The 27,349-nt window shown below is 38.8% G+C and overlaps 1 protein-coding gene across 2 annotated transcripts in view; it reads right to left on the bottom strand.

The window, feature by feature from the left end:
• Positions 1-27,349, bottom strand: part of HS3ST5 (heparan sulfate-glucosamine 3-sulfotransferase 5) — a 189,836-nt gene that overhangs the window by 161,148 nt on the left and 1,339 nt on the right. Inside the window, exon 1 of one of the 2 annotated variants that reach the window (XM_014964377.1) lies at positions 26,866-26,998. The exons of the other annotated variant lie outside the window; for it this stretch is intronic. The gene's annotated coding sequence lies outside the window, so the exon portion shown is untranslated. Of the gene's footprint in view, positions 1-26,865; positions 26,999-27,349 lie in introns of those variants that run through there. 2 annotated transcript variants of the gene reach the window in all.

Genomic DNA, 27,349 nt, shown 5'->3' with positions numbered 1-27,349 from the left:
TACATAATAAAAGCATATACAATTGTGTTTGCCCCAGATTAAGTACTTTCATAATGCATTTGCGGACTGCATAAATGTGTCTTCCAGCTTTCAGTTATTCAGACTAATACATAATATTCCGCTGCTGCTACTGAATACACAATGTAGTACAGTGATCGCAGTTATTATTAAAGCAACTTGCAAAATTCTTACAGTTGGCATCATTCACAGAAGAATATGAATTACTTTTATGAAACTTTCAAAACTGTAGTCATTATTTTTTTTACATCTTCATAAGACATTAGCCTATAGTGCTTTCTTTATGATAACACAGTAGTTTCATGTAGGAACTTATGAAAATCTGAGCTTTTCCAGTTTAAGATCATTTGCCTCATTGTCAGTGAATACATCTATTTTTTCTTAATGACCATCTATTTTTTCTTAATGCCTGCAGGGACTTAGAAACTGAGGCGCTGGCAGTGGATGGCACAGAAGCAAATTTAGCCCCTAAAATTTCTAGAGAGTGATACGTTTCTTCAGTGTTTATTTACAAACATTTCTGTTGCAGTAAACTTTAAAAAAGACTATTTGAAATGAATTGGTGTTATGATGTTATAAAGTAATAGTTATGCCACCTACAAATATTGACTGTCTGTCCTTTCCTGTTCCCGTATGAAAAAGATAGCCTGACCCCTAGCACTGTCATTCACCTACCACAACCTCTATATTAAGAGTGAAGAATCAAAAATGAAAGGAAAAATGCTTAAAACCCTAAATAGGGTCAGATGCTGGGTATACCACAAAAAAATCTAACCATCACAGCTCATTTCCTATACATGATGGTAACATATGACCCCGATAATTATATTCTCTCCTAAACAGACGGGAGAGGAGTGAGGTGTGTCAGAGAGCTGGAAGCAGTCCTTTTGAATGTTATACCTTGTGACAGGCGTCCCTAAATTGTGCAGCTGGCTTCAGACCCACCAGGGACTCTGGCAGAGCTGGATTCCGGTGGCAAGAGTCCTGCCCTGGTGGATTATTTCTCGTGTCAGTCATACGGGCTCTGTGACCCGAATGAGAAGCCCCGTGCAGCCATCACACTGCTCCATACCCAAGCTTCCCTGTGCACCACCTTCCATGGTGGGGCTCTGCACAGCTTCCACTGATCCGGACCAGACCCTTCACAGTAATTACTCCTACTGAGAGTCTGGAATTTTCAAGAGACTGTAATGATATTGGGGAGTGATGACACAAGGTCCTTATGTCTTGTGTCATCAATTGCTCCCTCTGTTGCTCTCCTGGCAGTGTAAGTCTAGAGCAAGAAAAGGATTCAAGCCACTCGCACTGATTGAATGACCCTTCCAAAGGACAACATACCGTAGTACATATTTTTTTAGTCTTCTCTGAGTCTAAGTGTTGCTTTGGGGACTTTTAGTCAGCAGTTAGAACAATAGGTAATAATGATTTGTAATGCCTCTGAGTGTCTCAAAACCCTGATATCAAAAAAGGCACAATATCATCAGGGGTCACGGTGGTATGGAAACTTTTGGACAAGTGTCATTAGCTTTTGGGGGAGACCGTGCATAGGGGCGGGGGTCTCTCCTTGACCCCATAACCCTCCAGCCTACCAATAACCCTGCCTTAATGTAGGCTAGGACTGGAGTGGGCTGCAGCATGGTGTGTCATCAGACCCTCTATTTTTCCTCCAACCGTCAGGGGTTTACATCTACTTACCACATTGCCAAAAAAACACTACCAGCCCAGACAAGAGTTATTTTACCTCTCTGAGTGATTTTATTTCCTGCTCACTTTCATTCTCCAAAGAGAGAAGCAATTAGCTTGTGGTGAGCTGTGCTGCCCTGCCACATAATGGCCTCCTACCTTTCTTACCTTACCCTTTTTTCTTATAACAAGGCTCCATCTTCAAACCCTTTTTCCCAGTGAGATTCTGTCCTCAAATCACTGCCTCCTCAGAGTGCTCTGAGAAGGGGAGGCAACAGATGATGACCAAGCCATCTAATTGTCTGTGCTAAAACAGATGAGGCACTGAGATTCCCCAGGATTGTGCAATGCTGATTTAACACTAGCCCTTGCGATTTGCAGACTAACTCAGATAAAATGAGTGTATTGGTAGCACTGAAAACTCAGGTGATGATGGGCTGGCAGCCTGAGTCACCAGGAATATTCTTCAGATCTCTCAGTGATAACTGAACCTTCTGGCTCTCCTATAACCAGGAAGGCTACAGCAACTTGGGCCGATTGAAACGTGGAAGAATGGCAGTGTGGAGGAACCAGATCTCCTACGGAGACTGGATGAAATCTCCCAGACAAAGCCCTTTCAGACTTCAGAAGAAGCCAAGGCCTTGGCCTCTGTTTTCAGGTCATCCCCCGTTATCTTGATTTGAGTGACTATGTAATTCAGAAGTATGTGGTACCCCCACAGGTTGGCCTGGTTGGTATTTTACAGTCCTGAGACGTATCAGAAGCACCTTCTCTCAAAATTGCATCACAAGAACCAAACCCATGTGAATCCAGCATTTCTTTGGCTAAAGACCCTTAGGTCTTTCCACAAATTCTTTCTTCCTACTCCTACCACAGGAAATGATCCAACAGCTTTGAACATAAAGATACTGATCTTCAGCATCTCTTACAGTTGAATTACTGAGTACTTATATTTTGTAAGATAAAAGAGTGCGGCAGAGAGAGAACCAGTTCAGTGAAGGTATACTTATCCTTTGTTGTCTCACAAAACACAAGATAAAACACATCTCTATTGCTGTATTTTTAGTTCCAGCTCTATTTATACAATAATGTTGTTGGATTTTAAAAGTGTAAATTTGCTGTTACAGATTGCATCATGTAATTTCTCTATTGCACTGGGGTAATTCTCAGTTATATTATCCAAGTGGCAGGTGTGGGAATCAAGCAGAGCACAGAGCTTGTGGTAAGGGGACTGCAGCAGCAGCGTTTCAGAGGGAGCAGCAGATGCTCTGATCTGCACAGGCCAGCTGTGTTGTTCAATACAAAGGAAAGTGTGTGCAACACCCCGTCTCCCTACAAGTCAAGAGCACCACTTAACAACCCTGGGCACATCTGTGCTCAAGGACTCTGATTGCTCCTGTCCTCATAGGGTTAAGTAAGGTCATAGGAATCTTCAAATCTGTCTTGGTTCATCTTTACGTGACAACATCACCATGTTACTGTACCATATGTACCACCCACACCTCATTTAAATCTTCATCTTTTACATGTAGTTGAATTCACCATGAGAGATCTGATATCCTGCAACAGGTAAGCATTTCTCTGAATAGCCAACCTTAGCTTCTTGTGACTTGATCACATTTCTACATTTACTTTTCCTCAAAGTTGAAAAGGCTTCATAAAATTAAACTGCAATAAGAAATGCAGTCTTTTCTGGAGGACAATATATATGTGATACTGTATTTGCTGCAAACCTAAATAAAGAACAATCTTTTCATTTGAAATTCCAGTGAAACTATGCAGAATATTAATTAATCAACCTGGAACAGAGCCAGAACACCAGAGTTTAACATCCTTGCCCTTGCAAAAAGTACTATAGCATGTTTTTCCTCTTACATGAGAGGTTGAGGACCTTGCATAATAATGCCCATATGAATACAAACCAAAGTGTCCCACCAAGGCATTGTTTCATTAGTTCTTTATGAGAGAGAAAAAAAATCCACACCAAAACACCCCAGCCCTCTCCCAAAGATGCACCACTAGAAACAATTGCTTGGAAGTGCTTGGATTTTTTTTTAATATTATTATTCTTAAATTTCATCAAAATTGAATAATAATTGGAATTTGATAATGTAATGAATAAAATAAAAGGCTCCTTTCAAACAAAGAACTTCTGGCATGGGAAAAGGCCTATACAATAGCTATTTCTGATATGATGTATGTGGAAACAAGGGAATTAAAAATAATGATTGAAAACATGTAATATATACATCCAACATACTGATGAAATAAACCTTTCAAATATGCAGAAGAAAAAAAGTGAGCATTTAAATTCCAAGCATTTTGAAACAATAATAGATCTCCAATATAGATCTTAAATCACCCTCTAGATCTGTACTTGGTTAGGATGTTTATAGACTCTTGTAAAGCATATAATTAAATAAATGAGTCAATCTATATTTAAAAAAATTAGACCACCATTTTAGTAGTATAACATATTGCCCAAGCACCGCCCCATCTACTCATTTCTGAGTTGGTTACTACTTCATGGATTACAATTGCACTCTCCCAACACACACAGACGACCAGAATTCCTTATTCCAATAGTAGTTGTTTGGGGTTTGGGTTTGGTTATTTGTGTGTGTGTGTTTTGGGTTTTTTTTATTTTTTAGGAAAGAAAAATTGATTCTTTGGGTTTGGTTTTAAACATGAGGAATTTGCTTGAATGAGTCATAGTCTGGAACTGAACATTTGAACAGCTAGTATGTTCCTTCAGGAGATTTTTTTTTTGAAATATGAAAGAATCCAGCCTTCTTCTCCACCTCCTCCTTTCTTTTTTCCCTTTGAGTTCTTCATACCTATAGTGCAGAATTTCAAGCTGAACAGCAAAAACGAGTTCATGTCTTAATGTTCAGTTGGGCTTCAGTTCTGAACTGTGAAAATACACTAATGATAACCTGTTTCTTCTTCAGGATTTATGAAAATTAATAATTATATTAGCCACTCTTGCAAATTACAACAATGAATACCGGAAAAAGTCAATGAGGAAACCACAATTTCTGTCTTCAAAATAAGGCCTTGAAAGTATGAAGTGAATGAAGCATAGGTTCACTCAGTAAACAATAAAAAAAAAGAATTGAAATGTTGCTCATTAGAGACCATTTTCTAATCATCATTCCAAATGAGTCAAGATTCCTTCTGAAAAAGTACTATGCACTCATGTAATTGAAGTCTGAATCATAATGCATCCACACAGGAGGGCTGAAAGCAAAGTGCTTTGGTTATGATGTTTCCTAACTTTTGAACTCTTGCTTTCAAAACCTTCCCAGTATTTTTGTTTGCCATTTGTTACACGGCTGCTTGCTTGCTTACAGCTTGGTTACAAAGGCTAGTTACTGGTTTGACGTCATGATCCCTGATTTTGGTTTCTTCTTGTTTTGGATGACTAAATAAGGTTTCTCAAACTGCACAATTGAAAGCAGTGGCTATTTTTGAAATCTCTTCTTTCATACAGACAAGCTGTTAGCACAACCAACAATTATATACATTCCCCATCATTGTAAGATTGTGTAAGATTACACAATACAAAAAGGGTTATTAAGAGAGCCAAAATTAGTATACTAATGATTCAATTTGACAGTTTCATTATGTATAATGCGGATAAAACTGATAGAGAACTCCTTTTAAATTACTCCTGCCACATTCTGAACAAGACCGCTAAAACAACATAGAATACACTAGCTTACATTCTTTTGTAATAAATTTATCATAATGGCACATATGTAAGCAGCCATATATTTTTCCTTTTATACCAAATGTTCGGGACAGTATTTTGATCTAATTATATTTCATCTAATTATAGTTCATCACGATTAAAATATCAGATTTAATGGTATGTCACGGATTAACAGAATAATTTGATTTCTACACTGTTAATTAGAATGTACATTTACATGATTATGGAAAGTTATATATGAATTACAAAATTAATACTTAATGTTTAAAAAACCCCTTCTGCCTGTCTCTAAGAGGATCTGTAGACAAATTAAGCTATTCAAAAATATGTTTAGATATTTAAGGTCAACGAAAGGTTTTCTTGTCTATGGTAATGTCTACTATAGGCATTATAAAAGTAAAAAACTAGTTTATAAGAAATTAGTCATTCGCGTGTGACAAAGTCATACATAAACTTGGAACAACCCAGGGATTCTCCAGCTAATTATCTCCCTTGTCTTTCTCTCCCACTGCACATACACTGGCACAGAGGCGGGAATCTCCCGTGTCCCCCACCACAGTCCTGACAAGTAAAACCAAGAGTATCTGGATGCGTGAAGGACAAATCCACTTCCAGGCTCCTGTGGTGTAAAACCATACATGTCCCATCACACCATCATCCTACAGACATGGAATAACTGACAAGGACACCACAGCTAAAGAAAAGAGATATTGACAAGATCTCCTAGGACAGACAAGCAAATAAAGCCATTCCAATCCAGAAAGAAGATGCTAATAACTCTATGGAAATGGACTATTCTAGCCTGCTGCAGACCCATAGCAGATGAGTTTATGGTCTCTAGTCAGCTGAAAATGTTGTGCCATTGCTGGTTGGAGGGACAAGTTACTCTGTAGTGTAGGACTAGGTGACATGCTGCTCTGCATTCACGTCTGCCCTCCGTGTTTATCCAGGAGAAGATTTTTCACCTCTAACTTCTGAGTCAGGTCCCCTAGTTTAAATGCAGCTAGTATAAGTTTTTCGTGCCAGAAAAGGCGAGTATGTCAACAACACAATGGAGACAGTCACTTTGCAGGCTGCAGTCGGCCGTAGAGGCGGTGGCATATGACAGTATGAACCCTGCAGGAAGATGCAGAATGCTGAAGAGATCCAGCATTCATCTGCAGGGACAAGCAGGGATTTCACTCCTTCCCAGGGACATAACCAACAGCCCTGTTTGCAGGCTCAGTACAGGAAGCAAGAAACTCCAGCAATTATTACACCGGGTGAGGAAGACTATCAAAGGAAAGTAAGTATATTTTATGCATATGGGGGTAAATGTGGTAAATGACCACTGTCAAGTGGGAATGCCACAGTGTGTAACTGACTATGAGAAACACCCCCATTGTGGGGATGGTTTGATTTTGGATCATTTTAGAGCACTTTAACACATCACAAAAGCAATTTCCTATCTTTTCCTCCATCTTCTTTTTCCCTTCACAATCTCAAGTACCAATTTACTATGCAAGCCTATGCCAGGATTTAGCAGGAGTATCAGTCACTTGCGTACAATTGTAGAAGAGTCATAAATATGCAAAAGAACCTGAAGTCCAAAGTTTTGCAAAGCAAGGAAGGGCTCAGCTGGACCCTGGCTGTCATGGCTATTTTCTGAGTTTAAGACCCAAGGGTAACAACCTAGTATAAATGACATCAAGAGAATGAGAAACATATTAACTTTTCTTTTCTTTTCTTTTCTTTTCTTTTCTTTTCTTTTCTTTTCTTTTCTTTTCTTTTCTTTTCTTTTCTTTTCTTTTCTTTTCTTTTCTTTTTCTTTTTCTTTTTCTTTTTCTTTTTCTTTTCTCTTTCTTTAAACAAAGAACAAAGAAATACAGAATATATCCTCTTTATATTCAATGTCAATAGAAAGAAAAAGTCACTTCCACCAGGCTTTTATTTCTTTTCTATTGCACTGGACTACTCTGAATTCCTCCCGGAAAAGAAGACTCAAGGAAAAGCAAGGTGAAAACTTAATACAGCTAAAGAATAAAAAATTGGGAGGCATCTGTTTTGGGTCTTAACAGTATAAAACTGGAGTCCTTTAAATAATACTGGTTCAAACACGCTAGCACTCTGGGAAAGGTTGGCATTATATGACACTTTCAGAAACCCTAGGCTGATAGAAAAACAGGCTACAGGTGGAAAATATGTAAATAAGACTTTTCATCATGTAGTGACTGAATCGCATATCAAAGCATGGATGGGGCTAATTAGCTACTAAGGCAGCTGTTGAAAATTTGTCCTACCTGGGTATCTCAAAGGAATGTCTACACTGCAGTCATGCTGGGAACCCAGCTCGTGTCCCACCCGTTCAGGTAGAGGAGAGCCACCACCGCAGAGAGGCCCTGTCTTCCCATGTTTTTACCCACAGTGGGACCTATCTCAGATCACAGACACCGAGTACAATGGGCAGAGAGAGGCCTGTCATCAAAGGTAGTTGTAATTACCGGCATGGGGGATAGTACAGTCTCGAGCTGGGCTTACTGGTTGGTTGTGAATTAAAACTCCTTCTCTGTTATGCCACAGGTTCTCTTGAGAAAGTAGTGAAAATCATGCAGCTATCACTAGCAGATTGCAAATCTGATTTCTGTCTCCACGCCTCTCTTTTAACCCAGCCTCAAAATGTGCTTGAAAAATTAGGCTTAGTCAGTTAGTACCTACAGGTCCAGCTAGCCACACAAGCCAATTTCACCAAAATACTCCCTGCCTGTTCCTTGGAGTTGACACCCTGCCCTTTTGCCAGCTCCTCCCAGCATCCTCAGAGCATTTCCACCTTTTTCCTAGACAACACGTTCACATTTATGTCACAGGGAAGGGTGTCCACCACAGGTCTTCACCTCCTATTCGTGATGGTTTCTATGCTGAGGCAGGACACCCTCACTGAGGTGTGATTGTCCTGCTGCTATGCAGAGCTGGGTGGAGGGGACGGGAGCACACCCTGGGCACCAGAGGGTTTAGATGCTGAGCAAACACCTATGGACCAGCAGGTTTGAGAAGAAAGGAATGAGTAAGAAATTATGCGTATGGGCTATTGTTGGAACATGGCTGTCTATGTGTGAATACACTCTTTTTACTGTTGTCCTTATGGACAGAGAGCACAGGCATGGCTCACTGCTCAATGCACACTTTCTATCCTACTCCATTCAGAAGTGCGACAACAGGGCTTGGCATGAAGGTACCTGGGGACACATTTCTGAATGATGAATATGAACAATATTGGAGTTATAACCCCCCAAACACACACTTCACTTTTCAATGTAATCAAACTTAAAACCTTAATACAGGATTAGATTCTTCCAAAACCTTATGAAGAAACCTATACATCTTGCCCTAGACCTCACCTTTACCTATACATGGAATTACTGTACTGACACTGCAGAAGCTGTAATTAACTTTTTATATGATAGATTAAATCTTTAGACCTCAATGTCCTCCAAAAGCAAGGCAAAGGTTCAGTGTTTTGCAATAGCAATGCTCTGATCATGGGATCAAGCTCCTTTTACCACACTGGGAATGGGATACGTACCACTCTCTTTTACCCCCCATACCATAACAAGCAAATACTGTGGAGTACCCAACTTTAAAAGAAAAGGTAAACAGTTAGTTCTCTTATGTTAGATGCAGGAAATACCTAAAGAGTCCTTAGGTTGGATATGATAAAGTTTATTTTTTTTTCCCTGTGTTTTTGTTTAAAATATTTTTTAAAGTTCATGCTATGAAAGAATAACCTGAAAAGTATGTTCCTTATTTTGGAAATCATTATAATTTGGTCTAATTATGGCATAATGTCCAATAAAATTGATTTGTTCTACTTATTAGTCATATATTCAACTGGTAGGTGTGTTAGCTAAGAGATGAGGGAGTTTTATGAAATGGTGTCTGTTCTTATCAGAGAGAAGCCTGTGGTTTCAGCGACATTAAAAAATGTCCTGAGCTGTTCACTATTTCTAGTACAGACACGGTGAACTACTCCTCCTACTAGTGGAGCAGTGTCCTTTTTTACTGAGTATTTGAACACTTTCAGTCCCATTAGGTGTCTTATGTCCCCTTACAAATTATTGGGAGCAGAACATTTCAAAAAACAAAAAAGGAGGAAAATAAATTTGGTAACTCAGCTAAATTAAAACCTAATTTGCTCAAATGTACTTTCTGCAGGAATGTACAAAGTAATGAGTTATAATGATAGAAGTGTCCAAAAAATTTTTATTCCAATTTATACACTGGAAACACTTAAAGATATAATTTTTAAAACTAGCATTAAATATTAAAGTAGCAATAGTTGAACATCTTTCCAAAACTCAATCCATATTGAAGTATAATATATGCCTGTGCATGAATTGGTTTATATATGTAAAGAAAGAAAAAGACTGAAATATGAGACTAAGCATTTCATCATGTAAGGATTTCATCTCATGTAAGGATGCTCACACTGGCAGAGTCCATGGACATGCTCCTGTGAAAAACACAAATCTGATAATTTTCTAAATACATGATCAACCAAAAATGAAGAGCAGCTATGTTTATAAGTTCACAGTGAAGAGCACCTTGTGCAGGCGCAGTTTAGAAAAAGCCTCAACTTTTCCCCTGTTCTGATACTACACTGAATGTAGCAGAATAATCAAACTAAAATATAAAGCTTATGACAAAAAAAAGAAAAAAAAAAGGAAAAAAACCCCATCCTGGAATATGGCAAAAAAAATCAACTGTAGTGGTTTCTGCAATGATTTTTTGAGTGTATTTTAAAAATTCTCTATGTATTTCTCTGAAATGAATGTAATGAAGCAGATTTATTTTTTAGGAATAATTCCTTAGGTCATATACTATTTAGTCATAGATCTAGTTTTAGAAATTTTAATAAGTATACTGTGGAAATATCCTACATATGAAGGAATTCAGAAATTATACTGAAAATCATGTCATGATTTTATGAATTTCTGTTGCCAGGAGAATTATTTGAATGACGGGATACTGATTATTTTCAGAATCTCTTCTTATTTAAATTGTCTTTATGGCATATTTCTTTGGAAAGTTTCCCATAACACAGAAGCTTTCCTCAATTAACTGGAAAAAAATATGGGATGGCTAAGTTTTGTAGCAGGGTTCAGGCAGTTAAAAATGAAGCCAGAATCCTTGCACATCACAAAGGTGAATTCAGGCCCAGTGCAGATATAAAGAGCTTTGAAATATGACTATTCACACCTAAAATTAGACTATGTCAAGTACTAAAATCCAAGTGCCAATCACTCTCTCTGCAAAAAAAAGACAAAATCTTAACTCTTTTTTCTATTTTTTTAAAGTTTTCTTTGTCATAGTCACAGCTAGAGACTTATGCCCTCTTTTCCCCGCAGATATTCTACTTTCATTTAAAAATAAAAGATAACACCTTCAGAGAAGCATCAGAGAAATGTCAGTGCCAGGTTCAAATAAAAAATAAAACGTGCTGACACAGATTCTAAGATCAGGAGGAAACAACATGACAATTTAGTCTGACCGTTTTCAAAACACAGGGCACAGAAAATTGCGTGTTAATACTTGCAATAAAAATGACTTTTACTAAGTTTAAATTTTTGCACAATGGCAGCTTTAATTTTTTCTCACTAGATGGACTTCTAGTAGGATTTTTCCAAGGTTATCTGGTGATGTTGCTTTAAAGGAAAACACGAGAGGAAGGTAACAAGAAAAAAAAAAGATTTCTCAGTTTGAAATACACTGACTGTTTATTACACAGTGTCTTTTGACTGCTTGTCTCAGATACAGGCTCTCCCGTTCTCTGTAAACAATCCACAGGACAGCAGTCTGCTTCAATGAAAAGCTGAAAATGCGCGTTAGGACACCCTTCATGCCAAATACAGAGGACAAGAGATCTCTCTCAGTCCTCTGAATGCTCAGTATAATTCAAATAATTACAAAAATATATATAGAAGTACATATATTTATAAGTTTAGAGAAAAATCTTGAACTATATACTTTTTGAAAAGCTGGAGCTCAGTCAAATGTCACTGGATTGACAAAATGCATTTTAAAAGATATTTATTTGGGCAATGGCTTTGAATTTAACTTTTCCAGTTTTCCAGCCCTGGAAGTTTCAGTTTTCTCAGTCATTAAAAATATTCAAGTCATTCGCTGTTTAATGATTAACATGACTGTGGAGTTTTCCTTAAAAGTAAAACATTTTCCTTGAGCTTTCCAGGTACCTACAGCAATAGGCTCATCTTGGAAACTTCAGTTCAGGAACATTTTCAGAATGATAAATCCTTCAAAACTGAGTGTCAGCTCCTCACAGTTGTTAAACATAACTAAGGTAGTTAGATCAACCCCCAATTATGATATTTTTATGGAAGTGTCACCGAGTGGTGCTATTACATACGGTGTTCCTGTTCTCTGTGTGTGTACAACTGTTCAGCTTTGGCTACGCCAGGCTCTGTGTAAAGGGAGTCATCTTTTTCCAGCAGCTTTGCATGAGTAACGAAGGAGTTTGTTAACTGCAAGGTCACTTTTTATTGCAAAGCTGCCATATAACAAGTAGGTAGGAGCTTTGGGCTCCTACCCAGAGACAGTGCTTGATGTTTTTTGCCCAGAAGAGACATATATTCATGCAGGAACAAGTTACACATGGAATAGATCTAGATTATCTGTCATTCATTTATTTTCAGCTAGGGAAGCAACTGCAAGGCTCCAAATAGTTGTAACTCTTCATAAGCAACAGACACGTCAGCGTGCATTCTCCCTGTCTGCTTACATGTGCAAGAGCTGTATAGTTTATACTCAGTGACATGACTTTTTGAGAGGACTTGAGTTAATTAAAAAAGGTAGTCAGGATCTGTTAGATTTATAATGAAATCTTTAGAGTGACAATGCAAAATCATCCTGCAGAAATCCCAAGACCTCCACATAAATGAACTCAGTTGATAATATTTATTGACAGAACAGTGGTATAATCTCATTAATATTTGCAAATTTCAATTACAGGGAGGGCATGAGCATGTTAAATAGTCACAGTTTTCCATTATGATTGGAACAAACACTAATTTATTAATCCGTCGTCTAATTTTGAAAAAGGTGAAAGTGTGATGCTACTGAGAATGATATATGATAAAGCAGATTATTTTTGCATAGATGTAATGTTGTTATTTTCTTCCTGTGACATTGAAATTCTGTATCAAGCTCTGGGAGAGAGGAAAGGATAAGAAAGCATAGGTCATTCTTCATATAAGTGAAGAATTGAGATGGATCACTTAGCATGATGAAAACAAGTAATGCAGTATTTCATTATTCAAGATCTGTATCTGTTGGATAACAATCACAATTGCAGTTCACAAAAAGGGGGGCAACTTTATGTGTATTTCCCAAGAGGAAGAAAAAGACAATGAAGTGCCATTTTGATCCTTTTTTTTCAGCAAAGGTATTCCCAAATGAGAAAATGGACAACTAATCAAGCAGAACAGTTTGACAAGAGGACTCTATCCTCATAAGGGCCCAAATCTGAACACTCAAAGAGGTGTCTCAACATCAAAACATGGGGATTTCTTGATATACCTTTATATCTTCTACACAACCGCATTCCTATACATATTAACAGAGCAGATTGCATACTGGAGCAATAGATTATTTGTGGAGTTGTATAATCTTCTTTATCCTTCTGGAGTTTTCTTTGTAAATAATACGAAACATTATCATTACTTTCTTATTTGCATTATTTGGAACATATTTGTACCATAAGGCTCCTGTGGAGAATCAGAACAATTATCTGCCTCAACTAACAACCAAAAAAAGTCACCCAGTTCCTAAGAAGCCAATGATTTTAGACCAGGACAAGGATAAAATAAACCTTCCGAAGAAAAACCCTGCCCTCCTTCTACTCAAAGAGCAGAACTGGTGTATTATGCATCACACATCTAGCACAAAAGCAACCATTCAGCCCCAGAAAGAATAGCTTGCAGATGTCACTGCCAGGCACAGTTTGCTGTCAGTCTAAAAATAAGACACAATCTTAGAAGGAACCAAAGAAGCATTCTAGAAACTCTTTGCTAACTGGCAAAGGGCTGGACACATGCCGAAGTTAATAAACCTTTTCCAACACAAAGTAGATGAACAGTTGTTAAACTTTCTTCCCAGAGCTTGCCGGAGCACTCAGAAAAGATTGTGACTTATCTGAGAAGCCAAAAAATATCTTTCTCACAGTCCAGGTACACAGCAGGCTGCAAGGTTTCACTGTAGCAGCCATCCTAGGCTTTTTACTCCATTCTGCTCCTGAAAGCACAACAGTGAAACACATCTGTTTTGGCATTCTTCATTAGACGTGATAAAAAAAAAAAAAAAAAGAGGTTGAAACCACAGCCTCATCACCTATCACGAAAGATGTCACTCTGTTTCATCAGCGTGCACAGTGAGAATGGATCTGGACTCATAGTTCCTTGGAGGGAAGATGAATACGTTTGGTGGCAGCTGGTAGAACAAGGAATATATTGAACTCATCCTTCTTTTCCCTCTGGCTCAAAGAGACCTCCTCCCAAAGGAGAACAGCTCCAGTCAAGCTGAGTAAGAAGATATGCTGTGAAATGGGAACTATTTTCAGCTTTCCGAAATTTGATTTTAGTCCAGTGAAGGTTAGATCTAGCATGCCTCTAAGGCTGTTAGCAAGAGAGAGTTCAGAAAAACCAGAAAGGTACACTTGCTCAAGGCCTTGCTAAAAACTACCTCTGGGTAGTCTTTATCCTTAATGATCTGGCAGAACAGATGGCTAACGGGTTGCAGGCCCTGCCTAGAAGCAGTGGGGTTTATTTTGTGCCCAAAAGCTGGTCCCATTCCATGGCTGGATGCCCACTGCAATCTGTGGTTTGGAAAGAGCCTGAAGTCGAGGGACAGGGTCACACCAGAGGAGGTGGTAGAGGACCAGAGGAGGAGACCAATGGCTTGGGCTGGACAAGCAAAAATCATTGGATTTAAATCTACAACATAAGAGACTACAGCAAAAGTAGCAGCTATAAAACTTAGGCTGGGGGGCATGAGACTCACTGTGTGATAAGAATCAGTAACAATACAAGTAAAGCAGCAGGAGAAGTAACAAATACTGGATAAAAGACATAAGAAATAGTTGCATAAAACTTTCTCAAGACAAAGAGGTAGTAATCTTGTTTTTTCTTTATATGCATGTAAGGGAATGGATTAAGGAATGCTATTGTTCGGAAAAATAGACCTGTATGTTTCACCTTGCCTAATTCCAGATGATAAAATGATTATTTTCTGTATAGGTTTCAAAATAATCCCACATTTTTGAGTAGGCAGTCTCACTACAAAACCAACAATGTAAAACAGTTAATTCAGACGCACTTATTAACAATTACAGTAACACATAACTCATATAGTTAGCAATCTAGGGGCCAGATACTCAGACAATGAAAACTAAAATAACTGCCGGTATCTATAAATGCAGAGATTCTTACCCTGCATTTTTATAAATTTCAGCCTATGTATCAGTGTGCTATTAACTGAACTAAGCTTAAAATTCTGTGTGCAGTTTTAAAGATAATTTTTGAAAAGCATGGCCTTCTGAGGATAGTTATTTAAAATTCAGAAGGCTGCCCAGAATATCAGAGTAAGTTCAGCATTAGTGTAATTTTTCAACCTGACCCCAGAGGCCTACGAGCTAAAATGCCAGCAGATTAAAATGCCTTTTAAGAACCATACTGCACTAAGCGTCTGTATGACAGAGTTATACTTTGAGTTATAAGCAGACAGTATCACTTTTGAGGCAGCAGCTGACACAGTCGGGCTAGAACAATTTTGCTACAGCGTGTGCCAAATGGTTGCGGGACCAGGCTAATAGGGAGGTCTCCATTACCATCACAGCAGCCTCAAGGTTAGCTGGGGGGGTCAGAGTCAGGCCTGCCACCCGCTGAAAGCAGGCAAGAGGAAGGGACAATTTTGGCCAGGGTAACAGCTGCTTTTTCATCGTTTATTGGAAGCTATTGGCACCGGTACCACGTTGTCACCAAACGTGTCATGATCTTTCTCCCTGGATGTCTCAACACAACATCTGTTCAAAGAACCTTTTATAACGTAGACTGAAATATTTAGTAGATGCTTACACTTATTGCCACAAATGACGATGTTTTGATACATAGGCAGTCTGCGGAGATTTGCATCTCATAATTTTGCAGTCATCATTTTTAGGGCTTTTTCCAAGAAATAGGCAGGATGAAAAGGCCTCATCTTCAAAAGAAAGATGCTTAAAGAAATCTCAAACTTGTGGGAAATTCTGTGTCTGCCCCAGATTTGAGACTGGCCACTCCATTAGCAACTGGCTGGTAAGAGTTCCTCTTACTCTGCACTGCATGACCTGCATTCACCAACTGAGAACTATCATCCCTGCGGACCAAACTGAAGGGGAGAAGAGACAAAGGCAGAGGCACCAGAGGCATTATGGCAGGATGCAAGGAGCAGGATGCTCTTTAGAACATAAATTATGGTTGCAGTTAGTAGACGTGCTTCAACCACACATCAAAGAAGCTCCTGTCCAGCTTTGGAGCTACCTGTTTAACTATTCCTTTTCAAGTATCATTGATAAAAAAGTTAAACTTTTTAGAACACAGTTCTCCTTAATCATTACATCTTTTATCTAGTGACAAAATGCATTTATATTTTTATAAGTGTGTACAATAGATATTTAAGAATAAATTAAAAATCAATATCTACAGGTATATCATAATTAATCATAATATATCTTTCTCAGATTTTTACCAGTGGTCTTTAAATATCTGTTACTATCCTATTGTTTTTAAATGTACATATAGAGTTGCAGACTGTACATAAGTTTCCAAACATGAAGTATCTTAGGGAACTCAGTGATTTCAATAGGAAAGCAAATTAAGTGACTTGTATGTCATCCCAACTTCCAAACCAAAGCTGAGCTCAAAATCCTGGTATATTTCATTAAGTTTCAATTTTATACAAAATTCTTCACTTCTTTGCTGGTCAAGCCAAATAGCTCCTACTGAATAATGAAACTGAAATTTGACTGTTGTCTATTTATCAGATTCAGATCCAATTTTTTTTGTAAGTTGTGTCCATTAAGTTCATTATTTATGTACTCATACAATAGTTAAATCAGACTCCTTGAAACTCCTCTGAGAGATATCCTAAAAGCATCACTTAGAGGAAGAAATGGCTAAAAGATTTAGGTTTGTTCTTTCTCCCAATTTGAAACCACCAAAGGTATTAAATCTATGCAGCTTGCTGGAGTCCTAACCGAAAGCATTGTCCAGAGAAGGCACTGGGACCTCATGACCTTCACTCTGAGATTCAGTCTTACCACACACCTGTGGTCACGGGATTTGGAGGCAATTATTTTACCACTGGTAGGAAAGTATTATCTCTCTGTTATGTGACTTTCCCCCAAGAGCATAATTTATGTATGTAACCCATGAACCACAAAGCTGTACTAAAAGATTACAGAGAAAAGTAGAAGCTCTCCTAGGCAACATTTTTGTTTACCAATGCTCAGACTAATTTTCACTATCCTGCACTGGTGAAAGAATCATAAAATCTCACAAAAGCTCACCAGTAAAAGATGAAGACAGAGTAGAGAGGATGACTTGTAGAAGTTGCAAAAGATACAGAAATAAAAGAAATAAAAACCTGTGATAAGAACTACTCTAATATATTTTTCCTCCACAACTGAAATAATATTTTTGTTATGCAATTAGACCACTGTCATACAATTACTTATTAAAATTTTATTCAACTATCCTGTGTAAGCATAATTTACAGTTACCTGAGAATTTCTGTATTTTAAAGCCTAAAGGAGTTTGATTTTCGAGAGCACACCCTAAAAGGAAGAATTACTTTACTGAGAGGGTGGTCAGGCACTGGAACAGCCTGCCCAGGGAGGTGGTGGAGTCACCATCCTTGGAGGTATTTAAGAAACGTGTAGACATGGCTCTTCAGGGCATGCTCTAGTGCCCGGGATTGTTGGTTTGTGGGTGGGTGTGATGTGGTGGGGTGTTGTGTTTTTTGTTTTGTTGGTTTTTGGGTTTTTTTTGAGGTTGGGCTCGATGATCTCAGAGGTCCCTTCCAACCATGGTGATCCTGTGATTCTGTGAAAAGGTTTGTCATGATTTTTTTCCGACACACAGAATACTGAATATTCAACCAAATAGAGATTTTTGTCCCCATTTTTATTCTCTGGCAAAAACTAGTAATGCATCTTTGAGAAGTGCTTGTATCCTCACTTGTGTAGAGCAGATTTTTCAACATTTTACAAAGTTCTTATGATAAATGCACTGAAAGTGGATAATAGCTTTTCTATAATAGTGATTTCTGGATAAACTGACCCCAACATTTAATGAGAAACATAAATGTAGATAATGAAAAGTAAGCAGAAAAGTAGCTACCATTTCCTAAAACATTCTACCATGCTTAGATCTTCCACTACTTTCAGAACATTATTGCATCTACCACAGTTAATGACTGCTTACAAACAAGTATTAAGCCCCTTATACGCTATTTGCAAAAACATCATGCTGTGCTGTAGTAACACCACTTAAATCAGTGGAGTTCATTCCAAACAAGAAAAGTGAATAAACAATGTGTACTTATTTGGACTCACACTGACCTAAATAATACTAAGACTACATCTATGCAAGTGAATTAAAATAATGCTAGGGCATGAATCTATGCCCTGGAACTAATTTTTTTTTTTTTTCTAAAACATAAAATCTCGGGGCAGTCTCTGACACTTTTTTTTATCTTGGCTACTTGACCAGCTGTCTCCCGAGGGTTTCCTGGGCACAGCTAGGGCACTAGTCCAGCCTGGGGAGCGTTCCCAAGAGGCAGGATAGCTACAGCCTGTGCTCGGGAGGCTGAGGGAGCTTAACCATATGGAAGTGGCCGTGCTTAGCTGGCCCCCAGGCTAGAGACAGGCCTTGCATCATTCAGTTGATTCATAAAAAAATGTAGGCAAGGAGCAGAAATGCAGCTGTAATAGAAAAAAAAATAATAAATCTAAACAACAAACATTCCCAATTCATCTCCCAACAGTAAACACTCCCAATTAATCTCTCATTATTACTGGAATAAAAGAGACAAACCCTGAGAAATCTGTTCTCTTGTGTCCCTGGGGGATAAACAGAAGTGAGTGGCCAGCTTCTGTCTACCACCCTGCTGGGGATTTACACTGTATCTCCATGCTGTGCTTTCCATATTGATCTGGTGCACTGGTGCTGATACACATCCCAGTCCAGAGGCAAGCTGTCTCGTCCATAAGTACTGCTTACTGATACATGTCAAGTCACATAAACAACACATATTAAACTTAAATTCCTGAAACAGCAGACTAAGAAAATTAGTTTTCTTTGCAGCTGGCCACTACCTGTCTTTTAATCGTACACTCTGAACCTAAATACGGTTTGGCCAGAGAACATTTTTCTCTTAGATTTTTAAAAAGGACACACCTGACTGCCCACTCACTAATTTTCTTTAGTTATGGCAAAACGACACTTCCTTCCCCCTTTCTTTATGTTATCACCTTAAGTCTGCCTCAGTGAGAGGGCTGTATTCAGGAATAAAATAAGCAACCCTCCACTAGGAAGTGCCTTTCCAAGACAGCACCTGGTTACCTTTTCAATACTTCCACTTTATCCACTGGACAAAAAAAAATCTACCGAATGATGCGTGCTCTAGAACTGAGCAAGAAGTATCCTCCCCATCAGGAAAAAAGTTTGGAGCTTTTGAAATTCTTTTTGGAAGTTGCAAAATGAAATTAAAAACGGTCAAAATTTAGAAAGATACTTTGTTGATAAGGGACAAATCAAGAGTCTTGTGTCAATATTTTGGGGACTTTTGATTTTTTTTTCTTATTTTTACAAAAAAAATCACAGTATAAATGGAAAAGGAAAACATACCTTTTAATTGATATATTATCACAGCCTACAGAAAATGTATGAATATAAGTCTTTTCTACAGACAGCTTTGGTTTCAAGGAACTTATACATCTGAAAAACATAAATTTCAAAGAAATTTCAATCAGCTTCAAGCTTTTCATCAGAGCTGATTGAAATATCTTCAAAGACAAGATTTTTGTAAAAACAAGTTTTGATTCATTCTGAATTGATAGTAAAAAAAGTATTTTTAAAATTTAATGCAGAATATTTTCAAGGTGATGAATAATAAAGAGGCATTAATCAGATATATTTACTTTGTGTAAAAGAGAAGATTGTTTGAAAGCTTAAAAATGTTTTTATCTCTTTTAAATTTCTCCCCTCTTTTTCTCCCTGAAATTCTTCCCCACTTCCCCAAAAAGAAAAGCAGAAAAGAAAAATTACGTTCATATGTTTAAGAAACTTGTATGTTACTTGGTTCTGAAACAAACAAACCAAAACTTTCTAGTTTGCTTTGTTACAGAAGAAGGTGACAAATCTGAATGCCAGATAAATATTTTTCTATCCATTTTTGTTAAAGAAAATAATCTCTGTTCAGGGATAATACACGTAAGTAAAGCTTTTGTCACGAAATTCATCCTTTGTTGTTTCTTACTATTAAGTTGTGTAAGGTAAATGAAAATGTCCCTGAAGCATCTGCACCATAAATAGTCTCTTTGCTAAGCTCCAGGAGAGAAGCAGAGGCAGTGACAACACTGCGGGTCTGATACAGAGGGGAGGAATTGTTGATTCGTATTGACCTGGACCTACCTCACTGGCAGCCAGGCAACAGCCCTGAAGGAACTGCTGTGAAAGCAACCATGGAAATGAAACACGATTTTGGGTAGATCTGAATTGTAACCAGAATTGTTTGGTATATGCAAATTGAGAACTTCTAGTACTAGAACAACTTGTCGCCAATTCTCCTCAAATCTTTTCTACCTCTTGAGTGAAAACTCTGTGGCTGGTAAAAAGCTTAACATTCATATTCTTTTTCAGAATTATTTACCAAAAAGATTATAATAGATTATTTTAGCCAGATTGTACATCACCATTCAGGAATGTCATTTTCCACCATAAGACAAATAAAGGCATGTTGTTTGCTATACTGACAGACTCTACACTGATAGACTTTTTTCCTACTGCAAATCTGGTTTACTTTACATTGGAGATTAATGCTTTTCCAAGAGGCAGGAATGTGAAATTATAAATAGGAAGGATTTGCTGCCACCTCTGACATTATTTATACTTATACAGCAGTTACAAGGTGAGGACATGCAGCAGCAAATTACCTAAAACTATTTTCTCCAAATTGTGATTCTGACATCCTGACAAAGTTAGCTCCACTCAGTCCAGGCAACTGTCTTTCCAGCATCAAAAGCTGATACTAAAAAATGGTATATCTATTTACTGTATTAAGTACAGTGTTGTATTAAATACTCCTCTGGTCAACTGTTACCTTGTGTTTTCCTAAAGCTCAACATAATGTTCACTGATAATCTTTCCTGGTTCTTCAATGTAAGACTGTAGTTGCTTTTTCAAGTCTTAACAGGAAGATCTTGACTGTGACTGTAGATGACAATAGCCTGTAGCTGGTAAAATATCTTTCAGATTCATGTTTTTCAGGACATCATAATGTAACATTGGCTTCAGACACTGAAGTGAAGATTCATTTTGTTTTCTCCTTATTCAGGATTCAGTTAGGGTTTTTTTGTTTGGTTGTTCTGGGGCATTTTGTTGGTTTTTGATGGGGTTTTTTTTGGCAGCACTGGCTATTATTTATAGCCTTGGGTTTAAAACATTCTGCAGGAGAACCACTGGGCCCTGTTGTTTTACCTTCAGGAAACAGTTTAACCACTCATAGATATTTATTGTGCTGTCATATCTCCCTCTGTATCTTCATGGCCAGAAAGGGAAGAAAAACCACCAAATCCCTGCTGGGGTGAGTGAACCAGATAGTAAAAAAATGGGGCATTATACAGACTTTGATATTAAAAGAAAAAAAAAAAAAAGTATGCACATGTATACACACAGATAAATGTGTATACAAATACACACAAAATCTGCTAGGGCCATCTGGATTTCCAACAGGGGAAATTGTTATTTTCTGGCTTTTGTATTCTTTTGAAGCTCCCATCCTATTGGTATGTCAGCTTTAGTTACTTCTCCCGTGGCCAGAACATGTTAGGTAACTCAACTTTTGTAATTTTATTTTTAGCCTCAGTTGCATTTATTTTTATGTTTTACTTCTGTCTTAAGGATCTTTCAAAAAAAAAAAAAAAAGTACTTTTTTTCCTCTCTTAAGAAATCCCAGAAAAATACATCTTTACATACTTCATTTTGCCATGCCTCCCACCATTTCCAACTTTGTTTCTACATTCATTTAGGGCTTTGCCAAACTCAGTTGTGTCTGTATATGTGGCAAAAAGTCATACCTTCTATAATAGTATCTGGTAAGAGAAAAAATAAAACCAAACCTGTCTGCACAGAATCCAGGATGCAGCGTAAATCCATTTCCATTGATGTAACACCAGTTTTCTAATGCTGTCATGACAGTAGCAATGCCAGGTTGCAAAGAGGATTTGATGTAGGTTGAAAGTCTGTCAGCTAGTGCAGAAAGTTTACATGCTGCTGAGCCAGCTTAAGTACCTGTTGTAGAGGACAAATCCCTTATTCTTTGGCTCAGTTTCCACTTAAGAAGTCTACATAGGATGAATCCGTTAATATTAATTTCCTTTACATACTTTTAAAGAAAAATAGCCTATACATATATATATGTATCGTTAGTTGATTCATGAAGTCCTACCAATCATTTTTGGTATCTGCAGACATTTTTTAGTGATTTGTGCTGTAATGTAAAATCCTGTCATCCCTTGGTAGATTCTGAATATGCGTCTGCTATAATACAGTCTAACAGTTTTATTTATGACTGTCCTTTGGAGACTCCAGCAACTGTATGCAGTCAAGATTGTTCAAGCCATTATAGTACAAGATTGTGTTACAGTGATTTGAATGGATCAAAGTTCTTTCATATCCGAAAGAGAAATGTATTGATAGACACTGTTCTACAACATAGGAGGACAAAGGTGTTACTTTAATCTCCCAGACAGACCGCTGTATTTTCTCAAGCAACACTGTTGCAAGCAATAAAACGCATAAGGACTAAAGGTACTAGTGCAAAAAAAAAGTATAGGAATTACTTTTTTTAATGTGAAATATTCTATATTAACTCAGGTACTTTTAAAAGCCTTATCCTCTGTTTGGGGATATTAAGCAATTTAAATATTGGGGCATTCCTTCAATTTCCCTCCTTGAAAAATACCTGGACCTTACAAAACAGTCTATTAAAGTCAATCTTACGTTTCTGATATTATACCTAGAGTTCACTTTGTGGTAGTCCTTCATTGTAAACTTCATCCTTCACATTTTATCTACAGAAGTTCATTTTTATTAGGAATATCAAAGACTGCAGCTGTGCAACTCTTTTGAAAACACTTAAGAGCTTGTAGTACTTCCAAAATATACCAAACTTAAAAAAAAAAAGTAATAAAAATATAGAAATATGTAAAGCTTTTCCCCTGGAAGTGAAAAATTAAGGAGTGCTGACAATATTTTATAACCACAGATTTAAGCATTTGAATAAACTTGGGAAAATTATTACTTTTCATGGTCACTGATCACAAAAGCATCTTTGCTCAACAAAACAGGTGATGAGGCTCCTTTGAGGTCAGCGCATGCTTAAAGACTAATGTTTATTTAAGGGTTTTGCTGATGTGAATCTTTCTGCAATTACCATTTAATGTGATTGTGTTAACAATGCACAGTAATGTCTGTTTGTTCAAGAAGAAATTTTGTGCTTACAGACTTGTAACACTTGAGAGTATGTGGAGCTAACACAGTATTTATGCAACAGGACAGAAGTACTGTGAAGTGCCATTGCTGGGCTGGGCAAACCAAGTGCATAAATAACATAGAAAAACACAATCTTGACAGCAAATGGTGTCTGGCCATTTTCCTTAAAAGATTAAAAGTTCTGTTCTTGATTATTTCTTTAATTTGCATATGTTTGTATTCTGAACCAAAACTAAACTAAACTACTTTTTCTTGTATATCCATCTTTATTTCATTTAGTCAGCAGCGTACCATTTAAATCTGCATGGTTTTCTAGGGAAGATCATACTATCAAGGGAAAATTGAACACACACACACACACACACGAAAACAAAGCGCAGTTGAGACTAGACATAGGCCAGTAATTGATATTTTAAGTTGCATGTGACACTCTTTCCTTGTTCCGTTGCACTGCATTTAGATATTGTATGGCTCTCCAGACATGCTATGCATAATTTTACATACCATCTGCTTTACATGCCAGGTTCCATATGTACAATGTATAACCTAAAACCAATATTTTGATTGATTTGAGCTACAGTGGAGGCTTTTGTTCTTAAATTGCTGGATAGAAGAGAATAGTCCTAAATAAATTATCTGACAAATATGTTCTAGGATTAACAAACAATCAAATTTATTTTGAAAAAGTTTTTAAAGGTGTAATAATTACAAAATTCAGGTCACTTTCAACAATCCCACTAATACTGCTTCCTAGATTCAAATACTAAGAGACCTGTAAACACTTGCTACCATTCACTTAGCAGCTATAGCAATACAGTGGCATAAACATGTTTCAGAGTCAAGCAAGGGACAGCAAAATAGTCTAGAAAAAGACATATCTGAATAAAGATGAACACCACTTATTCCTCAAAACAGGATGAGGTTGATAAAGATGCTAAAAGTGAGTAATGGATATTTAGAATCATGTGTTGGAGATTCCTGGTACTTCATTATCTGGCTTCTTTCAACCCATTTGGGTTTTAAATACCCAAATCTTTTATATTCTTCAGTTACAGGTAAGCCTAAAAAACCTAACTTTCTGGTTTGGAGATGCTGTCCACAAGAACATCTGGCTGCATTTCCATAGGCTTGTATGAAGAATAAGTACTGGAACACCAAAATGAAAAGAATCTCAAACGATGGCTCTCAGGAACAAAAGTGAAGATTTATGCAAACAGATATCCTCATTTTTTGGAACTGCTGGCTGTCTTCATCCAAGCAAGCAAAGAGGATTAAGCATTGCTTTGGACCTTAAAAAAACCACCACCACCACCACCCCCCAAAAAAACCCAGTCCAAAACTCTTAATATAGAAATAATCACCATATTTTTTACATTTGACTTGAAATGAAAGTATTAGCCACAAAAATAGACTGTGGCATTATAGTGTGTTAGCAAACAGCAGATAGAGTAAACAATACAGGAAGCAACAAAGCAGCTCAAAGAAATTTTTTTCTCCATGCAGTGTCCCATAAAATACATACCCTTCACCTCCGTATACGGCACATGGTAAAAGCAACATTTGAATTCACAAGGAAATTGGGAAGGAACCTGTAATATGACTTTTTAAGAAGGAGCTGTCTGTCTTCCCTATGTAATTCCAAGGAGAAAAGATACAATCAGTGAAGGATTTGTCCGTTTCACAGGGTTTTTTCTTTCCATTGTAACGCGAACGTTTTAATCTGCTCACAGTTAAGTATCGGTGGCACATTCAGTTCAATTCAGTGACAATTCCACCAGATGCCTACAAATAAAGCTGAACAAGAGATGCAATACCTCAAACTTTTTTTTATACTTGCCTATTAACACACACTTGTGCTTAGAAGGGAAACACTATTATTGGAAAAACTGAGAAAGGTTATTTTTCTTGTCAATGCAATAGTCACATTCTTCATGGAGTATGGGCATAATTCTGACACTTGACAACTTGTTGACTATATGCAGCATTTTCTGGGTTCTTTCAAGATTCAGATTTCAAAAAAATGTTAAAGCGTGTCTTCACACTTTCTTTTTTAAGGCATTCCAAGCAATTGGAAGTGGTTGGTCAGGTTACAGCCATAAGACTAGCTTTTTCTCTTTGAATATCAATATTTTCACTTGGTGTTTCATTACGTATCTGACTGCTCCCAATCTAAATACCTCACTGAAGAGATGTTTTGTGAACTTGAACTTCCATTTGCTAATGGATTATTTTTGCATAAAATCCTCCTTGTAGTCCATATTAATATGGACATTTTAATTATTAATCACAAGCACTCCTTCTTATTTGTATCTGTATGGTGAAAGAGTTCTTAGAAATGGAATGAGAAATTAATGTACATTTAGATTTTCCTCCTCCCTGGAGGGAGGGTGTTCATGAGTTAAATGCTTACGCAATACCTTTCCTTACAAACTGTACCACATTTCTCTTGTTACTTCTCTATTGAACCTTTCTGGGCCTGATCCACAGGCCACTGCAGTCAATGGGAGCTCATCCAATTGTCTCAATAGTCTCCCTCTGCCTCCAGCTTTTTAGGGAGAAAAAAAAGATACACAGCACTGGAAAAGTATAAGGTACTAATTTAGTAATACTTTATAAAGTCTGTGGGTAAAACAATCTTCTTCAGTCCATCTTGATATCAAACATGTCAAGAAATCATTCCAGTATTTCACCACTGCAAAGTGGGAATGAAAATCTAGAAGGTGCTCCTGACACAGTGCAGTTAAACATCTTTGGTGAAAAAGCTATCTTTTGAAAACGAAGGGTTTTTTTATACATCTCTCTCACTTTGCTATCTCTCAGCCTTCTGCCTAGTCGCTTTTATTTGAAAAGTATTCGGTATTGGCCAAAAGCTTCTTCCTCTGAAGTCAATTGGGAGTTTTGCCATTGACTTCAGTGGGAGAGTTATCATACCCAGGATGCAAAAAACACAGCGGGGAAAGACAGCGTCAAAGTAGACATTGTAAAAGTAAGAAAAAAAAAAAAATACATTATTTAGAAAAATCCACTTAAAAAATCTTCAGCAGGTCTTACATATGTTTCCCACCAACGGCACCGGGCAGCCCAGGAAAACAAAACCCCCTTTTCCCGGTGTCCCCGGCATTCGGTAAACGGAATCGATCCCCATCCTGCCAGGAGCTCCCCCGAGCGCCAACCCCAGCGCAGCAGAGCCGCGCACTCATTAGACAGCAAACATTTTGCAAACATTAAGTTTTCCCCGGAGCCCCCTGCAGCGCACGGGAGGGAGCAGCCGGGACGGGGAGCGGGCAGGGGAGCTACCGGCGCCCCCCCCGCCGCCCCGCCGGGGCTCCGCTCGCCGCCCCTGCCCGCTGCCCTCCGCAGGTGAGGCTCCCGCCGGGGCTCCCTCTCTGCCCGGACGGCGGCACCGCGGCTCCCGAAACACCGGACGGCGCTGGCAGCCCCCGGGGAGAGCTGGCCAAAACCGAGGAGGGGCGAAGCGGGGGCGCAGTCCCCTGGGCGCCCCGGGGGCACCGTGCCCTTCGCGCCCCGGACCCAGCAAGGCGCGGAGCGGAGGCGCCGAGGAGGGGAACCCCCAGCACGGCACCCTCCACACCTTCCCCGTCCCCCGGGGGGGGGGACCCCGGCGCGGCGCGGAGCCCCGTTACTCACCGCGGTGCTGCGGGAAGTGCCCCCGCCCCGGCCGGTGCCCGCTGCGCTGCACAGACCCCGGCCCTTCGGCGCCCACATCCAAGCCCCGGCCGCGCAGCCTAAAAGTCCTTCTGAGGAGCACCCGGCGAGCCCCGCCGCCTCCCGCCTCGGATGGCTGTCATCTCCCCTCCCCTCGCTCCCCCCGCGCCCCCCCTCGGCGGTCGGCAGCGTTATAAAGCGGTCCCTAACCCGTCACATCACGCACCGGCAGAGATGCCGGTCCTCGCCGCTACTTACCGGGCATCCTTCAGAGCGGCGGGCGGGCGGGAGCGAGGGAGGAGGAGGAGGAGGGAGGGAAGGAAGGAAGGAAGGTGGGAGGGGGCTGCGCGGCGCGGCGCTGCGCTGCGCGGCAGCCTGGGCAGCTCGGCGGAGCGCTGCGAGTCAGCGAGCGGGCGGCTGGGTGCGTGTGTGTGCGCAGGGCGAGGAGGGGAGGCTGAGGCGGCCG

Source organism: Calidris pugnax, unplaced genomic scaffold (assembly GCF_001431845.1).
Source record: "Calidris pugnax isolate Ruff unplaced genomic scaffold, ASM143184v1 scaffold219, whole genome shotgun sequence".
In the NCBI taxonomy this organism is placed as follows: Eukaryota; Metazoa; Chordata; class Aves; order Charadriiformes; family Scolopacidae; genus Calidris; species Calidris pugnax.
This window is presented reverse-complemented; position numbering and strand designations above follow the sequence as displayed.